At 44.1% G+C, this 25,295-nt stretch overlaps 1 long non-coding RNA gene across 1 annotated transcript in view; it reads left to right on the plus strand.

The window, feature by feature from the left end:
* The first annotated feature begins 23,291 nt into the window (after positions 1–23,291).
* Positions 23,292–25,295, plus strand: part of LOC308592139 — a 72,252-nt gene continuing 70,248 nt past the window's right edge. The window contains exon 1 of the long non-coding RNA XR_014010392.1: positions 23,292–24,034. This is a non-coding gene — a long non-coding RNA (uncharacterized lncRNA). The remainder of the gene's footprint in view (positions 24,035–25,295) is intronic.

Raw genomic sequence — 25,295 nt, forward strand, 5'->3', positions numbered from 1 at the left:
AAAATCCTCACAAAAATTCACATGCAATTTTCGTGCCAATTTGAGAATCACAGAATCGTAGAGTTGTAGCGCTGGAAGGGGTCCCAGGGGTCATCTAGCTCAATCCCCTGCTTTGCAGGAATCTCAGCTACTCATTTTATTTATTTATTTATTTATTTATTTATTTATTCAGTCATTCATTTTATTTACATCCTGCCCTTCAACCTGGAGGTTCCCATGGCGGCACACAACAATTCATCAAATGAGCACATCAATACGAAGACCATGAACCCGACAACTCAAATAAAACAGAAATTAAAACATTCAAACAGCAAGTCAAAAGGGAATCCAACAACAGCTTAGGGCTCACACATAACTTGCATGCAATTTTGCCTATCTATGGGGTGCCCCCTGCTTGCTCCACTTGCCATACCCCCATCCCTCCTCTTCCTCCATTTCATTTCACCCCCACCAATGATATCAGCCCCATCTTTTCTTCCTCCTTTTTCCCTTTGCCCAAGCTTCCCCCAAACCACCTCAGCTCCAAGGGGAAGGCAAAGAAATCACTACGTCAACTGCTCTTTCACAGTTCCTGGAAGAGAGAAGCGCTTGATTTGCTCCGAAGCCAGAATTTTCCCTCTTGGGGAAGTGTTGCTTGCAAATAAACCACCTGAAGATTATTTTAGGTCATCCCATACACACTTCCACCACAACTGACTGGATTGGTCTCTCCTACCAAACACCAAATAAATCCCTTACTATGATATTAGGGATCAAAAAAGGAAGCAGATTTCTAAGGAAGGAAGGAGCATTAAGACATTCTAGTGTTAAACATGAAGCAATAGTGGCATCCAGTGGCACATTTTCATTCATAAAACACCACACAAAACACTCGAAATGTTACATTTTATTGCACCACCCGTTCTGACAGGGCCATTGGTTCATGAGCTGGCCTGGGTACTATTCTCCAGAATCCCTGAAGAAACATTTCGCTTCAACAACTTAACTATTAATGGGTCTCGAAGGGGAGATGTGGGCCTCCTGATAAAGACACAGGTCGTGATGCTCACTGCTTGTGCCACCACAGCTGTTCAGCCATCAAGATAACTGCAGCCCACCAGATATACACAGGCCTCGCTAGGTGTTTGGTTATGGTGAACCTCTTCTTTTGCTTCCTTCTTTGTTTGACAGAAATAGGGTGCTGCCTGTCAGGCAAGGCTGGCGTGGCCTGTGCTCAGCTTTCAAGCCCCAAGCCCACCTGGTGTTCCAACCCAGCTTTTGTTGGACTACAACTCCCATTATCCCCAGCTAGCAGGGACAGTGGTCAGGGATGATGGGAGTTGTAGTCCAACAACAGCTAAGGACCCATGTTTGAGAACCACTGCTATAAGGCCTATGAGGAGCCAGTGTGACCAAGAGGCTCCAGATCTTGGCCTGGGAGGAGCTTGTGAGAAAATGATGACGATCACACTTAGGCTGCCTTCACATAGCAGTTTATTCTGTTTCCCCAACATTTCCCTAACTGTTAGTTTTCGTATCACGTTTCACGCAACGTAAAAGCCGCTTCTAGAAATCTATCAAAATGCAGTTTGCATTCAGCATGAACTTCTGTGTTAATTGCTTCCAGAAATTATTTCCTTATTTCGTAAGATTTAGACACTGCTCAATTGTAAAGAAAAACCCTCAAAGCAGTTTACAAATATTTACAATAAAATTATCAATGCAAAAGAATTAACAGTAGTTCAAAACTTTCGAAACATTAAAATAACAGTAGACTAAAAACAGGTTAAAACCTACACCAACATTCTAAACATCTGGACTGGCTTGTTGAAACAAGAATGTTTTTAGCCATCACCAAAAGAGTACAGTGAAGACGCATGCCTGACATCAATAGGCAGGGAGTTCCAAAGTGTAGATGCAAAGTGTAGCTGCTACTACGCTAAAATATCGTGTTCAGCAGCACTGATAGCAGTGCTAATTACATTGATTGAAGTGGTCAAGTTGGTGTATATAAGATGAACTAGTCCCAAATTGTTACGGGCTTTAAATACTAAGCCCAGTAGCAAATGGGCAGCCAGTGCAGAACTCTGGGTGAATGGGTGAATATTTAGTGCAGCCCTACAGTCCTCTAGATCTCTGCAAATCAGAGCACGTCAGAAAATTAACTTCCGTTGAAACAGTATCTGAGCCAGTGTCTTAATAAAATGTTGGACTTTCTTTGCCACTAAAGTCCACAAGATGGCAGCAGATACATTGTCAGTACTTGTAAGAAGTGGGTGAGCAATAGAAGGAAAATGGTTAGGTTAAAAGTACCTCCTTGGATTTTCAGGGAGAAGAGGAATTTTTTTTCATTTTTAGATTCAATATCTCCAGTCAGGGAGAACAAGGCTTCCTTTCCTGATATTGCTAAGGAGCTGGCATGGAGGCTGGTTAACTTACGTCCATTTCTTCATTGTCACTTAAAGGCATCCAGTCACTGAAATAAAGAAATAAACATCTCTACTCCTAGCTCTTGTGAGAATGGCTTAGGCCTTAAGATTAGATAGAGAATGGAGGCTTATTCTTGTTACTCTGTAGCTTCTTGAGAAATGCTCCTGTTCCATGCGCTTTCCCTCAAACCAGCTTCTATCCGATTTGAAAATGCATCGCACAGTTAATCTGAGGTGTGTACAGTTCAGGCAGTCATCGCACATGCCCAGATAACACTTCAGTTAATTGGAATTTTGCATGAGGAAACCAATCAGGTAATGGGCACTGGGCGAAGACATCCCCTCTCTCCCTGAGCAATCTGAGTCAATAAGGTAAAAAAACACAGTGTTAAACTTGCATTAGATGCTGAAGATATGTTTTCTCCTCCAAATCGGCCTTCATAATCTAAGCAACTGATGTCAACTTCAGTCAATTTTACTGGCACATTCCAGCAGATTATAAATACAGTGGTACCTCAGGTTACATATGCTTCAGGTTATATACGCTTCAGGTTACATACTCCGCTAACCCAGAAATAGTGCTTCAGGTTAAGAACTTTGCTTCAGGATAAGAACAGAAATCGGGCTCTGGTGGCATGGCAGCAGCAGGAGGCCCCATTAGCTAAAGTGGTGCTTCAGGTTAAGAACAGTTTCAGGTTAAGAACGGACCTCCGGAATGAATTAAGTACTTAACCCGAGGTACCACTGTAATGCTGAACTCATCCTTGTGATCCACTATAGACCTATAAAAGATTATTGATAAAGAACCAAAATGGACCAAGGATGGGAAAGTCCTTGCTGAAACAACTGCCACAGGATTCAGTCTTACTGATTTGGGTGATGCAGTAAAGACCCTCATAGATAGGAAGCAGAGATACAAGAAGCTAAGGAAGACTAAGGAACAATTAATTCAGAAATAAGTTGGAGTGAAATTGAACATGCAGGTGTGGTTGTTGTTTTTACTATCAGAATCATCTGTAATGTGCCACATAACATGTTCTCTGGTGGATTGCAAGAAATGAAAGAATAGAATACAGTGGTGCCTCTCAAGACGAAAATAATCCATTCCGCGAGTCTCTTCGTCTAGCGGTTTTTTCGTCTTGCGAAGCAACCCTATTAGCGGCTTAGAGGATTAGCACTATTAGCGGTTTAGCGGCTATTAAAGGCTTAGCGGCTTAGCGGCTAAAAGGCTATTAGCAGCTTAGCGGCTTAGAAAAAGAGGGGGAAGGAAAAAAAATCGCAAGACTCACAAGACTTTTTCATTTTGCGAAGCAAGCCCATAGGGAAATTCGTCTTGCGAAGCGCATCGAAAAACGGAAAACCCTTTCGTCTAGCGGGTTTTTCGTCTTGCGAGGCATTCGTCTTGCGGGGCACCACTGTACAATATTGAAATACAAGAATGGAACAAATAAATAGCAGCACAAAAACTTTCAAATCCTGCAATCCTCCAGTCCCTAGGAAGCATATTTTCCTCTCCAAAGGCCAACAGAGAGACCCGATGTGAAACACTGCTCTCCTCATTGCAATGGAAACTACCTGTTCTAAATGAGAGGGGATATAGTAAATAAAATAAGTGCTCTGCTCTTACTGCCTCTCTGCCAGCAGCACCCCAACAGGGGATTGGCCAATGCAGTTCCACCACCTTAGGTTCCCCATCTTCTACTCTTCAGGATTGGATCATAATCCTCAGAGTAAAAGACAAAACCAGTTACATATCAGACACATCAAGAGCCCAAGCAGGCATAGGCAAACTTGGGCCTCGAGATGTTTTTTTTTGGCCTACAACTCCCATGATCCCTAGCTAACAGGACCAGTGGTCAGGGATGGTGGGAATTGTAGTCTCAAAACATCTGGAGGGCCGAGTTTGCCTATGCCTGGCCCAGAGCTTGAGTTCACCATTTAAAAAGAAAACACCCTCCAATTTTTCAACTCCACTTCTTGGAAATTAGTTCAGATTTGGTTGCCCTGGATTTCTGGCCAGCTGTCTCACAAAATGAGATCACGAAGCTGTGATAAGGCACTTAATGAAGCCAGAATTCTGGCTTAACACTTATAAAGGCAGCCTCACTTAGTGGATTCCAGGGATTATTTTTTTAAATTCTACAGGATGGGGATGGAAGTGCCACCATTCCTATTTACAAGACGGGAAATGGAAACCATCCTTGTAATTATTCCCCCTTTACTCAAAGGGTAACATAATCACAAATTGTGCTGAATTCCTACTACACCGAGTAGAAGACTTGAAAGCAATAAAAAGAACAAGTTGGATTTCGTGTGGGCTTCTGCATCACAAATAATTGCTTTCTTTCGAATCATTTTGTCGTCAAATGTTCTGTGCTTCTGTGTTGCCTTTCTTGATCTGAAGGCTGCCTTCAGTTCTGTAAATGAGGAAAGACTGCGCTCCAAGCTTCTAAACACCAACTTGGATACTTGATGCTGGAGCTGACTTTAAACTGCTGCTGTTGTAAGGCAGCAAATGGGCTTCACAGGTGGTGAAGTGGGGTGCTTATTTCGCACTCTCAAACTAACAAACCTTTTGGAAGCGAAAGACGCAAACGTGCCTCCCGCTTTAACCCAGAAAATAAGAAGAGTCAGCTTTCAGAAGTTTGGGAAACATTGCGAAGGTGCTCTGAAAAGCAGCACGACATCTGCTGTGAATACAAACCATATTATAGGCTGGGAAGGCAAAAGGTTTAAAGGGCAACCTAATCGCATTCCTTATTTTCAAAGGTATGAAAACAAATGCAAATGAGCCAGATGATCATGTGCCAATTTGAAAAGTCATCCAAGTTTGCAAGAGAATGGTCTTGAAGATGTCCTCCACTGATTATCTCTCTCCACCAGATGTCACACTTTTATTTTTTGCCTTTCTTTCAGCCTTGATCATTTGCTTTTGCCTGCATATCCCATTCGTAAATGGAAGGGTACAATCCTTCTGACTCCACCTGATATCTCTTTGCGCTGGCAAGTACTTGAAAACAGCCGTCATTGTGTTCCAGCCTTACACAGCGCCCCAAACACCACAAGAGCAATTTGTGAAGGGGAAGGTTTTCCAGCTGAAGAAAAAAAGGGTTGTGCTAAACAATTATCTGGAGAGAGAGAAAATGAGTGGGGAAACTTCTTGAAAGGCCATCCCCGGAATCTGCCCAATTTCATTACTGCCAGAGAAACTGTCCAGCAGGGCGGCAGAATCACAAATACAGAATGTTAAGCAGGAGGGTTTTTGTAACTTCATCCAAGGGAACAAAGAAAGGAACTAATGTGGTATTTTATGAAAGAGGATATTTTGTTCTGATACCTCAAATGAAACCAAGAAAGGGGGGAGAGTTTGTTTTCTTGAGCTGAAGCCCCTTTCCAGGTGTGGGGTATTTTATTTGCTCCTGACCTGTTTCTGGGCAGTAAAACGAGGATGAGATGAGCGGGGATGCGGTTAAAACCATAGAGACCCAATCCAGAAAAGTTTATTTGTGGACTGACTTAGGGTGGCATTCAGTGCTAGTCCTACTCAGAGGAGACCCACTGAGGTGAATGGCAGTGACTTGTGTTAATCTCAGTGGGCTTACTCTGTGTAGGGATTAATTGCATAAGAACAGAAGAAGAACCTGCTGGATCAGGCCAATGGCCCATCTAGCATCCTGTGCTAACAGTGGCCAACCAGATGCCTCAATGGGAAATCTGCAAACAAGGCCTGTGCCCAAGAGTTCTCTGCCCTCCTGTGGTCTCCAGCAACTGGCATTGGGCAGCATTAGTGCATCCGACCTTGGAGACAGGGCATATACACTGCAGGTAGTAGCCATCAATAGCTTTATCCTCTGTGTACTTGTCCAGTCCTCTTTTAAAGGCAGCCAAGTTGGTAGCCATCACTGCCTTCTGCGGGAGTCAGTTCCATGGCTTGAACTATGTGCTGCATGTAGAAATACTTTTCCTTATCTGTCTTGAAGACAACCCTTAGTCACAGCTTCCTTAAGAATATTAGAAATCTTGCTGGATTGGACCAAAGACCTCTCTAGCCCAGCATCCTGTAAGCCACAGTAGGCCTACTAGGAGAGAAATGTGCACACTATGACATGGAAATCTCCTCCTATTTTTGTGAAGTTTGATGTTCTGCCAAATACATTGCTAAAGTCTCATTGCTTTGGATGGGATGTCCATCAATGACCAGTGAATCCCTCCCCCTTTGTTCAATGAGGCTTAATCTCCAGTAGTCCTTTTTAGGACCCGCTCTCGGCAAAGTGTCATCCTATGCATAGCATCCTCTGTGGTGACCCCTAAGCTGTGGAACTCCCTTCCCAAAAGTGCATCTGGCACCTTCATTATACATCTTCCGGATGGTTCTGAAGACACAACTCTTTATACACCTGGCTTTTAACACTAGAGGTGTGTCTTTTAATCACTGTAAGTTGTTTTCAATGGTTTGTAAAGTTGTTTCATTTTGTTGGTTATTTAATAAAATGTAAGGTGGTGGCGCTGTGGGTTAAACCACTGAGCTTAGGACTTGCCGATCGGAAGGTTGGCGGTTCGAATACCCGTGACAGAGTGAGCTCCCGTTGCTCGGTCCCAGCTCCTGCCAACCTAGCAGTTCGAAAGCACGTCAAAAGTGCAGGTAGATAAATAGGTACCGCTCCGGCGGGAAAGTAAACAGCGTTTCCGCGTGCTGCTCTGGTACGCCAGAAGCAGCTTAGTCATGCTGGCCACATGTAAGGTGGCCAGTAAAGCGAGATGAGCACCGCAACCCCAGAGTCGTCCGCGACTGGACCTAATGGTCAGGGGTCCCTTTACCTTTAAGGACTCCGGGGTTGTGGCACTCATCTCGCTTTCAGGCCGAGGGAGCTGGCATTTGTCCACAGACAGCTTTCTAGGTCATGTGGCCAGCACTTCTGACACAATGGAACGCCATGACAGAAACCAGAGCACACGGAAATGCCATTTACCTTCCTGCCGCAGCTGCTTGATTGTACGAGAAACCTCACAGCAGTTTACAAAACAGGTAAAGCAATAGAATTGTCACTAAGAACAATTTACAGCAATAATTTAAAACGTAGAAAAGGTTAAAGTGCCACAATAGACAAACAAACAAAAACTCGCATCAACTTTCTGAATATCTGGGTAGGCTTGCCCGAACAAGAGCATCTTCAGCAGGAGCCAAAAAAGGATACAGTGTAGGCGCCTGCCTGATATCAATAGGCAGGGAGTTCCAAAGTGTAGGTGCTGCCACACCAAATAATCAGGTTCTTACAAATGCTGTGCAGGTATCATGTGGCTCCTGTAAAAGTGCCAAATCCACCAATCAAAGTGGTCAAGTGAGCGCATGTGGAGTAAGGTGATCTTGTGGGTCCCAAGACTTTATATAGGTAATAGTAACACCTTGAACTTGACCCAGCAGCAAACTGGCAACCAGCACAGATCTCTGAGCAGGGGCATTATATGCCAAGGCCCCACTTCTGCCAGCAATTGTGCTGCAGCATTCTGCACTGTCTGCAGCTTTAATGCTGCAACCTGCCCTGGGACTTTAGGGTGAGTCATAAAGTAATCATAATAATCTTTACTCAGAGATGTGGTCCAATCCACTCAATCAGTCTAACTCCCAGGTAAAGCTGCATCGGCTTGGGGCCCTTAAGAATGACCTTAAGGCAAGCATGAATAAGACTCTGCTGGTTCCCTCCTCATTTCCTGGTTTCTAACTTCACATGCTTCCCTTCCCAGTTATCTGACAATGACCTATTTTTAGACACACATCACCATGACTGGGAATGTCACTTGATAGAATACCATCCTGAAGATTCAAGTCTGTCACAGATAAACACGCACAGCAGACTGGTACGTGGAAGTTGCCTCTGAGACCTGCTTTCCTGTCCGTTCCAGGATGCAGGAGATGAAAATCATTTCAAATGAACAGCGACTGGTTCCTGTCATGTCTCTTGAGTGAAGACTGAACATTATATTTAAAAAACAAACAAACCAAGAAAAAGAAAATATGAGCTTTTTTCAAACTGACAGTCTAAGGAAGGTACCCGAGGAGCAGGAGAAAGGCAGACCTTTTTCTCAACGAGGTTTGATACTGATGCTTTCCTCTGCTTCCATCCTCCAGTCCTTGCAAGCTGCAGGTCACCAGAGTATGTGAAATGCCATCAGATTCATCTAAAACAGACACACATACACACACACACACAGAGAGAGAGAGAGAGACAGAGAGAGAGAGAGAGAGATTCCATTTTAAAATATTTTAAATACATTAGTATTTTACATGGAGATTGTCTTTTTTCTGCAGAATCAGTGTCCTCCTATAGCAATAGTGAATCCTACAATGGACAAATTGCTTTATCATATACAGAGCAAGATCTGGCTGTTTGCTACCACTAAGAGTTTTTCCTGTCTCTCTACTTTGTCACTTGCCATCCAAGGCCAGCTTGCCAGAGGCTCTGGTGGTTCTGACCTCAACAAGGCAATTTTCTCACTGTCTGCTTCAAAACATTACTCTCCCCCTTCCCCTCTCACACACAAATATTGAAAGCTTTGATATATCTGCAAGTTCCATCTCTCTAAATATGATGTGTTTGCCATCAAGGAGGAGATTTTCCCCCATTTGCCTTGCCCCACCCTCCAGCCTGAAGCGAGTTGCTTAATATATATATATGACATAAATGTTTATGCATGTTAAACATACTGTTCGTTGCTGATCATCTTTTAATTTTAGTTTATTTTGCCACGCTATTATATGACTTACTATGTATTGCTACTACATTATTGTAATTTTGCAGACTTTGTGTGCATCGTGAGCACAGTTTTACTTGTGGGAAATGAGGTATATTGATAAATTAACCATTTATTTAGTTATTTCATCACATTTACAGCCCACATTTTACTCCAAAGAGCTCAAGGGCATACATGGTTCTCCTCATCTTCACAACAACACTGTGAGGTAGGGTAGGCTGAGAAGCAGCGACTAGCCCAAGGTCTCCCAATCAACTTCATGGCCAAGTGAGGATTTGAACCCTGGTCTCCGAGTGCATAGTCCAACACTCCAACCACTACACCACAGTGGTTCTCAGTGACAAAAAGAAGTGTGGGGCAGATCAGGATGTGGCTACCAAGGAACCTTTGAGAGATTAAAGGTAGCTCCCAATTGTTCCATTCCAAGCCGGGTTTACTGGCAGCAAGGGATGAGCAGGCAGTGAGCAGATAAGTTCCCTCACTGCGAGAAGTGAGGTTACAGGGAACCAGGCAGAGGGCCTTCTCGGTAGTGGCACCCGCCCTGTGGAATGCCCTCCCATCAGATGTCAAAGAAATAAATAACTATCTGACTTTTAGAAGACATCTGAAGGCAGCCCTGTTAATGGAAGTTTTTAATGTCTGATGTTTATTGTGTTTTTAATATTCTGTTGGGAGCTGCCCAGAGTGGCTGGGGAAACCCAGCCAGATGGGTGGGGTATGAAGAAGAAGAAGAAGAAGAAGAAGAAGAAGAAGAAGAAGAAGAAGAAGAAGAAGAAGAAGAAGAAGAAGAAGAAGAATGCTGCATGTGGCCATTGACCAAATTCCATGTGGGTGGCCAGGGTGCAAAAACAGGGTAAAAGGAGTGGCGGAAAGAGAAAAGTCCATATGTTGCATTTTGAACACTAGATGTCTTTCATTAAATCTTTCTTTCTTTCTTTCTTTCTTCCTTCCTTCCTTCCTTCCTTCCTTCCTTCCTTCCTTCCTTCCTTCCTTCCTTTCTGAAGAATAGCTTAGTTGGTTAGAGTGTTGGCTAGCCAGTGCTTTTTTTCTGGGGCGACACAGGTGTACGCATATCCCCCCAAAAAAACATTTTGTGAATCTTTGTACTTTTCTCTGTTTACTGTATTTATTTTTCCCAATTTGAACTATAAAATGGTGATTTTTCTTGAGTCAAAATGAGAGTACCCCCCACAAAAACCATTTTATTTTTTTAAGGGGAAAAAGCACTCAGGATAGCTGTATGTTCCTGCATTCCAGAGGGTTGAGCTGGATGATCTTCAGGGTCCCGTCTAACACTACAGTTCTATGATTCCATGAGCCCTGGTCCTCTGGAGCCACACCCAGCTTGCTCTTTTATCAGGTCCATGTGTTAAAGCATCTTAAACAGATGGAGAGGGAGGGAGAAATGCAAACAACTTCACAATTCACGATTGTGGTGGCTGAGGACAGAGCATCTATTTCTGGGAAGCCAAGTGTCAGTACAGCTCGAGCAGCCCTCCCGAGAAATTCAACAGTTGAAAGAGGTTCAGTGCACTTTGCAATGCAGCGTGAAAACCCAGAGCTGGCTGCTGTGGCGTTAAGGTTGCTGGATGTTTTCAGCCTTTTTTACAGGCTTCATTTGGGTCCTGAGGTCTCTTCGCTGTTTCCCTGCTTCCGTGGAGATCAGAGGAGAAGGAAAAGAGAGCTTTCTATTAATTACAAAATGGAGAATTTCTAAAATTATTTTTTTAAAAAAATGTTTTAATGAGCAACGCATTCTGCATAGCTATCAAGTCACTGTCACTCGGTAAAAGCCCCTCTCGTTCTATGCAATGGAGAGCGCTTATAAATAACCCCTTGAAAGCCAATAAACTGGTGGTGCCTTTCCACGTGTTGAGGGAGGGGCTATTTTTGAAGAGCAGCACAAAACTGATATACAGGAAAATAATAAGACTCCAGTTTATCTGAATGTTGGGAGATTCAGGACAGGCAAAGGGGGAAATGCTTCTTCACATGGCACTTAGTTAAAATATGGAATTTGCTCCCACGATATACAGTGATGGCTCCCAGGTTGGACTGCTTTCAAAGGGAATTAAACAAATTCGTAGATGAGGAGGCAATCAATGGTTACTAGGCTGTAATTTCTGCATTTCAGAGGGTTAGACTAGATGGCCCTTGGGGTTCCTTCCAACTGTACAATTGTATGATGGGTATATATAGTTTCCAGTATCAGAGGTCTCTGAACACCAGTTGTGGGGGACCACAAGTGGAAGAGGGCTATTCCATTCATGCCCTGTTTGTGGGCTTCCCAAAGGCATTTGAGTAGCTAATGGGACAGCAGAATGCTGGACTTGGGTTATGGTTTTCATGATCACATTTCTCTTTCTTGCAAGGAGCTCAAGCTTGGCATACATCTGGCTTAGGCTGCGAGACGATGACTGACCAAAGGTTGCTTCGGAAGGCTCTGGTTGCCAGGTGAACAGCCTGAGGGTTCAGGAGGTTGATGTGCTTTCACCTGGTGTCTGGGGGCCAAGTACCACTTATTGTATGGCCCAAGCAGTGTGTGTGTCACCAGCCTGAGATGGGTGGGCCAGTTGTATCAGTGATGTTGTGTATGGGAGGGGTCGGATTCCTCCAGAATGGGTCACAGAAATCCAAGCACATGTCGTGTGAATGTGGTGTAGTGCTTAGAGTGTTGGCTTGGAGCATGGTTCAAATCCCCACTCACAGAGCTATGGCTTTCAGAGTGGTTTAATGTTCAATCCCAAGGAAAGGTAGATCTGTGAAGGGACTAGGAACCTCCGAACAACTCTCAGCACCCTTAACAGAAACACAGCTCTCATAATTCTTTGAGAGGTACGATACTGCTTTCAATATATAGAGCAGATGAGGTTCTGGGTGGCAGACTGAGCAGGCAAACAGGCCACCTGGGCTCAGTTTTCTCCACTAAGGTCAGCTTTTATTTAAATTATAGCAATGATTTCCAAATTTGCAACTGTAGATAAATTGGCATATGCATGTTCCATGCATTCTTGGGGGCAATGAGTAAGCTGCTACCCTAACAGTTTCTGAATGATGAAATTGTCAAGCACACTTGCTTTTCTGGTATAGACATCACTAGCTATAATGGAGGGGGGGTTGTGTTGTCCCCTCCTTTCCTTCCTCAAGTGCTTTCTAATTAATGAAACCCAACAATAGAGCTTTTGCTGTATATTTTAATGAGAGGTCACAGGCAGATGACCCATTCTGCTGCGGAACAACTGCACTTATCAATTAAAAATAACAAAAAAGAAAGATTCCTTCCTATCCCCCGGAGGCTGGTGCCTTGATCAGAAGGAAGATAGTGGCAAGGGGCAAAACAGCAGGAGACCCTCGTTCTCAGCCGGAGCCAAACCGTCGTAGTGCCATCTCAGGCACAATTACTGCCACCATCAGGTATAACTGCTAAAGTATTCCTCCCTGAGCAGGTAATTTAATCTAAGCAAAGCAGCTTGACCTACAAGTGACCCCTGGATTCTAACTCTCCACACTGCTCCTGTCCGCAAAAGCCAAGATACTGAGTTGCGAGAGCCACCCACCTTCGTAATGTGGCACTAAGGTTTTGTTGTGGCCTCAAAAGGTGGACCCAGGGCTTGATTTCAGTCCAGGCTGGCCCACAAGGGAATGGACCCATTTTTGCTTTTCTTTAAATGCCAGGGTTCTCTCTCAAATACATGGAATAAATTGTTGTTTCATTGGGACAGCAGGCCATTCCAGCACTGACTTCTTTTGGATGAGAGACAATGGTGGTCTCACCATGGGTGAGGTCCTCTCAGCTCAAATGAGGTCTCAGTCCCAGTCACCCACACCCAGTGGTTCAGTAGCCCATTCAAAAGTGCAGAGTCTTTTCATGATAGTCACAACCACACCCCTTCACAACCACACCCCCTTCCAAGATTGTGCAGTACTGTACTAATAATTGGGGACATGCTGCAATGATCTGTGCAGACGTCAATCTGTTGCCTTCCAGCGAGATCTACTATTTTCTGTACCTGGGCAGATGATTCAGAGTGCTGCAATATCTTCTTCTGGAGTGACTTAAATGGTGCTTTCCTTGAAGCTCCATTACAAATAACAGAATTTACATGCCATTCTTTCGAAACCGAAGCACCTTGTCTCCCAAGTGTTCCCATATGCTTAGCTTTGGCACATACAAAACCATTCCTCGTTGTTGTTCTTCCTGAGTCCCTTTTCAAGGGTGACCCTAAGAGCCAATCCTCCATGACTGACTCGCCTCCTCTCACTCTGATTGGCTCTCATCAGTGCAAAGAGTGGGGAGACTTCTTCTTGGTGACCTTTAATGCTGCCTTGGTTGGCTCTAGGACACTGAAGACAGGGACCCTGCTACAGAAATAGTTATAGGACCTTGGCCCCCTGTAGACCAGACCACTAAGCTTCTGCCTCCACCTTCAAGGGCCTGATTTGCCCCATAAGGTTGTGGGGGGACATAACTCAATGGTAGAGCCCCAGCTTTGCATACAGACAGTCCCAGGTTCAATCTTTGGCAACTCCAGGTAGGACTGCGAATGTCCCTTGCCTGAAATACTGGTGAGTCACAGCTAGGGATAGGGGAAGAAATTGGATTCAGTTCATATTTATAGCTGAGTGCACATTCTCACCTATAGCACATACTGAAACAACATGCAAACTGAAGCACAAGCATCCTTAAAATGGGCACATTTCTGAATTTTGCAATGGCGTTCTTCAGCCAAGTAACATATACAAAATGCATCTACTGAGGTAAAATGTGCGTATGAATGCTTATATTAGTGAGACTAACAGACAAAAATGGCTTATATTAGAGGAATTGTTTTTCAAAAGTGTATATATTAAGAGAAGTTAGCACTGAAATTCTGTTGCATTTTCATGTGAACTTTAAAAAAAAAAATAATCACAAACCAATGTGGAATTGTCAAGAACCAAACTTACAATTCAAAAATGATAAATGGAGGGAAACCAAAATTGGCATATCCTCTCATCCCTAGCCACTGCCAATCAGTACAGACAATTCAGACCCAAGTGAATTGAGTTAAATTTCTTGATGAATTGCAATTCTAATGTTTCACACTGGAGCTTCCATTTTAAATTCTAAGCAAAGCTTCCTTCAGATCAGTGGCAAAGTATCTGGGAAGACTGAAATGTTCTCTTACTGGTTTATTAATATTGCCATTTCCTGGTGTCCAGTTAGAAGGAAAATTGAACCTTCATTCATCAATTCATTCATTCATTCGTCCATTCATTCATACATTCGTTCATTCATTCAAAATTACAACCCCAGACCCTCCAAGTGTCCCTATTTTCCAGGGACAGTCCCAGATTTACAGAAGCCATCCCAGTTTCTGATTTAACCCCGGAATGTCCGGCTTTTCCTTAGGGCAACCCTATTTTCATTGGAGAAATGTTGGAGGATATGGAATTATGCAACCCCCGAAACAAGTAGATAAGTAACCGTAAAACCTTTAGAAGACATCTGAATGCAGCCCTGTATAGGGATTTTTTAAAAAATGTTTAATGTTTTATTATGTTTTTATATATGTTGGAAGCCACCCAGAGTGGCTGGGGCAACCCAGTCGGATGGGTGGGCTTTGAATAATAATATTATTATTGTGGTTATTATGGAATAGGGCGTCCCTATTTTCATTGGAGAAATGTTGGAGGGTATGCCCCACTTTTCACCAGCAGGTCCCAGGGCGCGTTGCAACAATTTAAAATTAAAGCAGATCATAATCACAGGAACAGGGTGGGTCTTATCAACAAAGGAACCCTGACTCCAGCCGGCTCAGCCCTGGGCAGCTCCAAGCGTCTGTCAGCAAGGAACATACAACAACACCGCAAGATGACTGTCTTGGCACAACTGCAAAGAAAATAAGGCGTTATTGATGGAAAACAGACAACATTCTAATGCGATACTTGCTCATTTTAAACGTGCCTTATACATAAAGGAAGCTCTTTGTGTCAGAAAATCAATTTCCATTCGTATCCAACAGGAAGTCGAAGGAGCAGAATGTTAAACTGAGTAATAGTTCACTGCATATTAAGTTTTGCCTCCGCCACAGAGAAGGGAACTAGTATAATGTTGCTAAAATGGACATAAACATTAACGGGTAATTGTTACCATAAACTTTGCTTAATAAGCGGGCTGTATTGCACCCAGTAGCACCAAATCATTTTTATTTCAAGCTAAATTTACCTGCTCTGTTTATAGACTATTACTGAGCTCCACATTTCAAGCATTGATTACCGAGTTAATGCAGAATATTAAAATGGTTTCTTGTTTGAATAACCTTCCAGGTAGATGGCTTTGATTGACAAGAACACCCAGAGAGTGACATGAGAGTAAATATATATGTATATAAAGGGCTAGAAAGAAAGCTAGGCAAACAGGTAAGGGGGGGCAGGGGGAGGCAGACTACTCGTCTGCAAGACATGATGACCTTTATGTTTTTTTCTCTGCCTGTGCTTGGCTCCCAAAGAACGCTAAATAAAACCAGGTACATGGAGCCAGGTAAGAAATCCATGTGCATATTTACAAATACGTTCAGGCAAGAGAAAACGAAGAGTTTGCTCTCAAATGCATACGTATGCATGCAACAATAGATACTTACAGTACATGTCTTGTGTGCAAAAAATAAAAACTGTGTGCATTTTTATATTTATTAAACGACAGCATGAACAGAGTCTGATGCTTACAAGCCTTGTTTTGCTCTAGAGCGGTGGCTCCCAAAGTGGGCGATGCTGCCCCCTAGGGGATGATGGGATTACCTAGGGGTCGTGCTAAGAGGTGAGTGGGAGGCAGGGGGGCAGTGAAGGTGTAAATGACTATCAGACTTTGATCAAGTCTGGCAGCACTGGATCAAGTTCATTCATTTTGCTGAATTAATTAAACTAAATAGCCTTGGTTGAAATTTGAATAAATGTGCAAGACATGTAAGTATCTATTGTTTGTTAATATGTATGCATCAGGGGTTGGCTCTCTAAGCATGATGCCACACTTTGTAGCGTTGATGTAGCCTGCAACATATATACTTTTATTTTCTTATTAGTATTAATTTTTTAATTAATTAATTAAATTTCTATACTGCCTTTCCTCCGAGGATAACAGGGCAGTTTACAATATAAAACACAAATATATATCACATAGTAACAAAAAAAGATTACCCCCCCCTTCAGTTTAAAAGACCATGGAGAGGAGTTACAGTGGACCACGTGGCCACCCACTCTCCTCCGGGGGCAGGGGGCGAAGTCCCACGTTGCCCAGGAGATCCCGGCCACGTCGGCAGCCAGCCAGCCAATCCGCTGGCTGGTGTGGGCGTGGCTGGGACCAATTTAAACAGAGGCATGAGCTGGAGGGCTTCTTCTTGGCTCACTTCCTCAATATCCCACCCTCCTTCCCTATTTTACAGGTTTCCTTCATTGGCCTTGCTATGGACCTCAGTCGAGGGGCCTGGTAGGAATTTTTCCACTTGGCAAAATTGGCATGGGACATTTGGTTTTCACCTACCTCGTAGCAATCGTCACAACTTTGTAAGGTTTTGCAGTTAGGCATTGTTGGACCTTATGATGGGGGAGGGGAGGTGTGGCCATCACCTGCCCCTCCAACCTTAAGGGTATTCTGTTAAAGGAATCCAGGGGTGTGGATCTTGTCCGAAGCCTGGGGCAGGGCTAGGGCCATGACACAACCCCAATGGGAACCCCTGGGGGAGCTCGAATTGGTCTGCATCGATGGGGCTCCCCCTTCTGGTGGTTTACCCTTACCGGACTCCCTGCGCAACAGGCAGGAGTCAGATATAGTCGGGTCCATTCAATGCCTAAGCCAATACTGCTCACATTCTGTAATCAATAAAGTTGTGGCCAAAATATTGCCCAATAACATTAACCTGATATCTGTGTCCTGGTGTTTTATTTTTCAATGAGGGGACGGCTGTGGGGTCTCGACACACAACTGCCTGTTCTGTAATATTCAGAGCATCCTCTGCCAGCAACCCATCTACAAATTTCTTACACTTGCTGGGGCAGATTGATAGGAGTTATAGTCCAAGACATCTAGATGGATCAAGTCTGGGAAAAGCTACACTAGTCCCAAATCCTCAACAGGAACAGCCAATTCTAAGCATTCAAAGTGGAAAGGGAACCCACTTTTGCAGAAGTTCTTAACAAGTAACACAGAGGGATTCCTTTTCCTTTTTTTGGTCCTTCTGCTATGTCTTCTTTCAGATCTTTGCAAGAAGAAGCAAAGCATACAACTCACTTCAGATGTGAATCCAGCAGGGAACCAGCGTCTGCCTACATGGGATTTTACACATAATTTGGCTAAGTCAGCAATCCAGCTGCAGATTCAGGCTTCGAAGGAAACCATGTCGATTTGTGAGAATCCCTGGAGGACACAAGTGTCTACAGCAGAGCAATGACTAGATCACACCCTCCATGTTTGCACTTATTTGATTGTGAAGATGTGTGTATGTTGTGCAAGTATATTTGTCTAGAATCATATATGTTTTTAATTATCGCCACTCTTCATTTGATTAACACAGGACTCAGACGAGGCTTCCATTAAAAGTCACTCATAGGAATAGAAACTTTGGAGCTGCATTAACAATTGCAGATCAAAGGACATGGAGCAGTTTCAAGTCGGTACAAGGCCAGGAGCAGCCAAGATCATGGGCACTAAAGTACAATGCCCAGTAGAATAATAGAATTGTAGACTTGGAAGAGACCCCAAGGGTCATCTAGTCCAACCCCCTGCAATGCAGGAATCACAGCTCAATAATCCCTGAAGGATGGTCATCTGACCTCTGTTCAAAAACCTCCAAGGAATGAGAGTCCAACCACTTTCTGAGGCAGGTTGTTCCATTGTCAAACAGCTCTTACCATCTGAACGTTATTCCTAATATTTAGCCAGAATCTCCTTCTTTGTTATTTGAATTCATTGGTCCAGGTCGAACCCATTGGAGAAACAGAAGTCAAGTTTGTTCCCTCTTCCATGGGACTGGAGGGCTGGAGCAGATCCATGTGAGGATGAAAACAGAGGCAGAAGCTGAGCCTCTGGTGAGGACCAGATGCAGAAGTGGACAGGGCAACAGGTGTAGTACCTTTTGGACAGTAGGTTAGATTCCAGCTATGCAGAAGTCAGAGGTTTCTACATATAACCACCTCTCTCCAACCTTCATCCATCCAAAGAAGAGGCATCATCATCACAATTCATGGACACTTTGCAGCCAAGGAAAAGCAAGGAAAAGCATGGCGTGGAGCAGGGCCCTTAAGGGGGCATAGCCTGGAAAGGGGTGCGGCATAACAAGAGTTGCCAAGGGCCCCATCCGTGTAGAGTTGTGGTTACTCCATCTCAAAAAAAAAAAAAAAAGATGGCACGGAGGCAGACAAAAAATGCAGGAAGAATAAAGCAATCAAAATGGTCATGGTTCAGAGCACCTTTTTTTTTTTACTAGAAGGGATGAATGATCAGCCTGTTTCTGGTCCATGCAGACTTGCATGAGGCCATTCATAACTCCATTCCAACCCATGTCCATATTAAGTTCAGATTTATTTTTAAAAAGCCATATGGATGTTCATATGCATTATCATCTGTATGAATTATTGTATGCTTATTTATTTATTTATTTATTTATTTATTATTTCCCCATTTGCTGCATTTTTGAGCTGAGAACTCAAAGAGAAAACTGAAAATTCAGAGAAGGGCAAAATCCAAAGGGTAATTGCGTTTTGATCAGTGTATTAGTCCAGAAGGTGCATATTAGGTCTAGTACGCACAAGGAAAGTCTAAAGGATTTGGAGCTTTCTAGTTTGGTGGTTTTTAGAAAGAGAACTACGAGGGCAGAATAGAAGTCTGTGAAATTTTGGGTAATAGTATGGAGCAGACAGGATAATTAACACTATAGTTTTAGGATCAGCCAATAAAACAGATTGGTGGTACTTCACACAAGAATTCATGGCACAAGATGTGATGAAGGCCATTAGCTTAGATCAGGGGTGCCTAAGCTGCAGCCCTCTGTATGTTGTTGGACTCCAACTCCCATCAGCATGGCTCAATGGTCAGGGATGAAGTGTGATGCAGCCTAACAACATCTGAGGCTGCAGGTTTCCCACATGCAGTTCAGGTGGCTTTGAGGAAGCGATGAGGCACATTTGCAAAAAGGGAGTTCTGTCAAAGGTCATTAGCCATGCTGTCTAGAGCAGTGTTTCCCAACCGGTGTTCCGCGGCACACAAGTGTGCCGTGAGATGTTGGCTGGTGTGCCGTGGGAGGGAGGCGGGCGAGTCGGGCGGTGAGAGGCGGCGGCGGCGAGGATCCGCGTTGAGCCGGGGGCGGCTCCGCGGTGGTGGTGCCGAGGTTTCTCTCTCCATTCTCCCCTCACACACACACGGGATCAGCTGACAGGACCCAGCCAATGGGGCGGCGGCGGGGCAGCGCGTGCAAAAGGGAGGAGCGCGAGACAGCGGACGAGGAGGAGGCCGGCATGTCCGGGCAGCAGCAGCAACAACAGCAGCAGCAACTCCCGGTGACGGCTCCTCAAGCCCCGGGCAACCCTACTCCCTCACCGGCCTCGGCCGCCCTCCTGCTCCACCCGCCGCCGCATCCCCCGCCGCCGCCGGCCACCTCGGCCCCGCCGCCGCCCCCTCCTCCGCCCGCTATCGCCGCCACCACCACAACAGCCGCCGCCGCCTCAGCTGCCGCCGTCCCTCAGTCCCTCGCTTTGCTGCCTCCTCCCCCCCCACCCCCAAAGCTTGGAGGTTCCCCGGCAAGGGGGAGGGAAAAAAATTGAAAACTTTCACTTTCGTGCGTCCCTCCCGGCGTGACGCTGCGCGCTGACGTCACGGGGCTGTAATGGTGGTGTGCCGCGAGATTTTTTTCATCAAACAAGTGTGCCTTTGCCCAAAAAAGGTTGGGAAACACTGGTCTAGAGAGATTCTCTACTGTTAGAGGCCTCAGACCTCTGGCTCCCAGGTACTAGGAACAAATGGCAGAGGAAAGCCCATCACTGCTTTCCCTTGCATAATTTTAATGGGCATCTGAGTGGCTGCTCCTGGAAAGAGAATCTATTTATAAAAATATTTGTACTGTGCTATTCATAAAATAAAATAAAAAGCAAAGTGGTTTACAAACATGTATACACAATATAAAAACCATGCAAACATTTAAAATCAGAGTGCAACTAACTATTACATATACCTATACTGGCCTCATCCTGTCCTTAAAGTCAAACCTTACATTACACTGAAATAACTTATTTACAGCAATTCCACAGCCTCATACAAGTGCAAAAAAACTTTGGAAGGAAAAAAACCATCTACACTGAAAGATGTTCCTATGATAACATCTTTCATGGTGATATTCTGCTGCTAAGATCACAAGTTTCAAGTCATTGTGAATTTGCATGTATTTTCTAAAGGACATAACAGTTCTGCTCGGAAGTAACGCTTCCTTTTAAAATGGTTTCTTTTTTCATGGTTGCGACATAATATTTAATATTTTTCCTTTGTACAGTTTTTAAATAGTTGGGCTTTAAATTAAACTCTGGTAGAGGGGGAGGGGGGAACCTACAGCACTTTGAGAAAGATTTTATTTTTCAGGGTCACAAGTACCACAGTGCGATTTCTTTCTTAAAACAATGACACTTTAGTATCTCTGTAGTTCTATGAATACTTTTGAAGTGTCATATTAAAACCAATCTCTTGGCCTTCAGGCAAAGAGAAGCAATTAGTCTTCGAGTTGTGAATAAATAAAAATCCATTTATATACCCGTCCTTGACATGTACCTTGCAAATCTTAGAAACTTCATCTAGTGGGAAAAGAAAATGTTACCGACAGAAAACAGCAATACTGAATCACATTGCAACGCTGCTTCCTGGTCTCATTTAGTTTGTATTGCGTCTTTTAAGTATTAATTCATATGTATGTATTCGCACGTACTGAAACCCAGCCACAGAAAGACCCAGACAGGACTCAGAAGAAAGGAAAATCACAGAATAATATATAGGCTTGTATTGCAGGAAAATATGCATCATCAGATCATAGGAAGCTGTCTTGTACTGAGCCAGACCATGGGCCATCTAGCCCAGTACTGGCCGGCAGCAACTCTGCAGGGCTTGAGGCAGAGTTCATTCCCAGCCCTGCCTGCAGATGCCATCAGAGAATGGACCTAGGACTTGATTCAAGCAGAGCTGGCAAACTACCATTTTCTCTGAGCAACTTTCTTTCTTTTTCTTTTTCAAAAACCCCCCACTCCTTTATTGTGCATCTGGTTTGCTGCAAATACCTAAGCAATTTTGCATAACACATATTTTTCAAAACCAACTGCTCCTGTGTCCAAAAGCTGTTTATGTTCACTTGATTCTAAGTGAGATCAACTCGCCCAGAGGGTTAAAATACTGTTTTATTACTAGTTTGTACGACAGAGGTAAATGTAATTTTTGGAAGGGGCATATACAGGCAGAGACGTGTCATTGGAAGAAAATCTCTTTTCCATCGCTGCCTCCTTTTTTTGTGCCGATGGTGACCGCTCGTAAAGTTTAAATCTCAGTGTGGCTTTTTGGTAGCCGCCCTTTCAATCTGGCTGTTGAGATAAGTAGCCTGAATTAGAAGCCAAACTGGCCCAAGGCCATTTTCTCTATGTTACCCATAGGTATAAAGATTCCCTTAGGGAATCACAGCATAGGGCAATCCAGCTCAATAGTTTTTACACCAGCCTTGGCCAACCAAGAACCCTCCAGATATATTGGAATACAGCTCATGCTGGGACAGGGGCTCCTGGGAGTTGTAGTCCAAAACATCTGGAGGGTGCCAGGGGTGGCCAAGGCTGGTCTTCAAAGATTAGCAGAGGCTTTCCAGGATTTCATAGAAGGAACATCCCCATCCCTACCCTGGGGATCAAGCCTGGGACCATCCAAAGCAGATGTTCCTCTATCACTAAGCTTTGCCATCACAAACTTAGAAAAGACCCAGAAAGGCCAAATCAGCAGCCTTGTCTAATTGCACCTAGAATCTGCTGGCAAGCAGGATGCTGTTCAGAATGCAGTTCATGTTTCAGATCGGATCCTGCCTTCGAGTGCTGCATTTTTTTTTCCTTTCTAAGTCATGCCTCTAGGGCAGGAATGGGGAACTTTTGGCCTGCCAGATGTTGTTGGACTTCAACTCCCATCAGTCCCAGCCAGCATGGTTGGTGTTCAGGGATGATGGGAGTTGTAGTCCAACCATCTGGAGGGCAAGGCCACCGGTCCTCTTCATAAGGTCAGTGGGCAGCTGATGACCACTGACTGTCTCCCAGAGCTGGTTGGGATGGACAAAGCAGAACCAAACTGGGAAATTTTGAGCTGGATGCAAATCTCTCCACTGACCTAGTTCTTTTTTTTCTTTTCTTTTCTTCTTCCCCCCCATTTCAGAAGCTGAACTAAAAAAAAATCCATAAATTAAGGAAATTAACTGATGGAGCCTCCGGCATCTTTGTAAGCTATTTAAATCTTTAAATTTACAACATCTTCTGCATATATCAAGTAATTGAACTAACTGCAGGGATGTAACTTTAATGAGAAAATTTCCCTCTTCTCCTGTAGTTTGTACTTGGGAAATAAATAAATAAATAAATAAATTCCCCTTAGGAAAAAAAACTTTCTGTTTATCCTTGTTACAGAAGATAACTTTTTTAAAAAAAGCCAAAAAAAACACAAAAACCCTGAACCCTCAGTATTAAAGAGGCTTTGCGTCTTTTCCTTTGTATCCCTTGGTAATGAGGAGAAGGATCAGGAAAACCAAGAGTGGGTAGACCAAAATTATGTGGCCTTGACTTTTGTTGGAAAAGTTAGAAACAGGAAAGGTGATTCTCATTTTCCTTAGCCATTTCAGAACAATAGCAATGATGGGGGGGGGGGGGGCAGAGATTGTGTAGTTTTTCTGCAGTTGCTCCTCCTTGTGGCTAGTAGGCGCTAAAGTTTAAACTTAGTTTAAATCCAACAGACATATTTCTTAAAAATTATTTATAAAAGTATTTGTATATAAAATGTAATAAAAATAAAAAGGTTTACAGCGATAAAAACATTAAACCATACAATAAAACCATAAAAAAATTAAAGCAGACATCAATTAACCATAGTGGAAGAATGTGTTCTTAATTGCCTGCACAGGCCTGGCAGAATAGGCCCAGCAGGCATTTAAAAGTTGGCACAGAAGGTGCCTGCCAAATCTCTAGTGGCAGTGTGTTCCACAGGACTGGGCTGATGACACTAAAGGCTCAGTTTCTCATTGTTGTCAAGCCAGCCTTGACAACTCAGACCCTCCGGCAGATGATCTCAGTGATCGAGCAGGGCTAAAAGGGATCAGGCGATCTCTGAGGTACCCAGGACCCATGTTGTTTGGGGCTTTGTAAATTAATACAAGAACCTTAGCCTCTGAACATACAGTAAGGTTGCAAATTCCATGTATTTAACTTGTGCATATTCAGCTTTATGCGCCTGCCAAAAAATTTAAAAGGGGGCAGAGTTCCAGGAAAAAATACTTTTGGCAATCAGCGCACCATTGAACCTGACAATACACAAGTTTGGCTTTAGGAATGATCCCTAGAGTATAAACCCCGTGTAGAGTATAAGTTGAGGGCTTACTGTACAGTGGTACCTCTGGTTACGAACTTAATCCGTTCTGGAGCTCGGTTCTTAAGCTGAAACCATTGTTATCCTGAGGCGCACTTTCACTAATGGGGCCTCCCGCTGTGCGTGCACCTCCAGTGCGCGATTTCCATTCACATCCTGGGGCAAAGTTCACAACTGGGAGCAGCTACTTCTGGGTTAGCGGAACTCGTAACCTGAAGCGTTCGTAACCAGAAGTGTTTGTAACCAGAAGCGTTTGTAACCAGAGGTACCACCGTACTCAAAAAAAGATTTGGAAAGTGAGGATAATATTTGGAAAGTAAGACTGGGGAAGGTGGTGGCAGTCAGTAATACAAAATCTCAAGAGAAGGAATAATTTCCTCGGGATCAACATCCCAGTTAAGAACTGCTACAGAACTCACTGGAATTGCAGAGAGGAACACAGGGGAGACTTAACATGCTTGAAGGTGGAGGCAATGCAGTGTGCTCCAATAGACCAGAACTGTTCCCAAGCTTTGCCCTCCAGATGTTTTGGACTACAATTCCCATCAGCCTCAGTATGGAAAACATCTGGTTGGGGAAGCCAGGATCAGATGAATGAACACACACACACACACACACACACACACACACACAAACAAATGGATATTTTTCTTAAAGTTCTCTGCCCCCATATTTTAATTACAGTAAGTGAATAATTGAGGTCTCCTAGTTATGTCTGTCAATTTCTTGAACTGCTGTATTCTATAACACTGACACACATTTTAATGTCCTTAGTGCACATTTTACAGTAAAGCTAAAAAGAAGGATATTCTGGAGAAATTGTACTAATAATGGAGACTTGCAGTTAACCATTGTAATTTGAGAGGGCAACGAAGGGTGGGGACGCACGTCTCCCATCAGTTCGGCTTCGTCTAATTGGAATGTGTGCGCATGGAAAAGTGGTTAATGGGAACTTCTGGAGGGGGGGCGGGGCAGTGGAGAATGATGTGCGTTTTAGTTTGGATGATTGGCCAACAGGGATCCAATTTGTTCCTTCCAGGAGAGGAAATAAACGTCTGCAGTTGCAGCTGATCACTGGCAAGAAAGGCTGGAGGGATGGCGCTCATATCTGTGAAATTGACAACGTACAGGCTATCAAATAGGAACGTCCCAGGCCAACCCCCTCTATCAAGAAATGCCTCTCCAATAATTTGGAAGGGGGGAGAAGCCCGGGGTAAGATTAGTCTTTTTGCCTGGCTTGAGTGCAATCCCGCGCACGTCGAAGCCGATGGAGAGTCCATTCTTTCCTTCCGCGGGAGCACATTGAGGAGTTTGGGAGGCCATGAATGTTAGGAAGAAAGCAAGACAGGCAGGCAGGCAGAAAGTTGCTCCTGCCAGCCAGCCAGCCAGCCAAGGGGAGGCAAGCGCGCTCCTCATTGGGGCGCCGAGGGCTGGAGGCGGTTTCCCCCGGAGGGAGCGCGCTGCACAAACGCTTGGCCCGCAATCCGACCTGCTTTTGTTCAAAGTTTATGGCGAAGGCTGGAGGC

Source organism: Podarcis bocagei (genome assembly GCF_964188305.1).
Source record: "Podarcis bocagei genome assembly, chromosome: 7".
Taxonomy (NCBI): domain Eukaryota; kingdom Metazoa; phylum Chordata; class Lepidosauria; order Squamata; family Lacertidae; genus Podarcis; species Podarcis bocagei.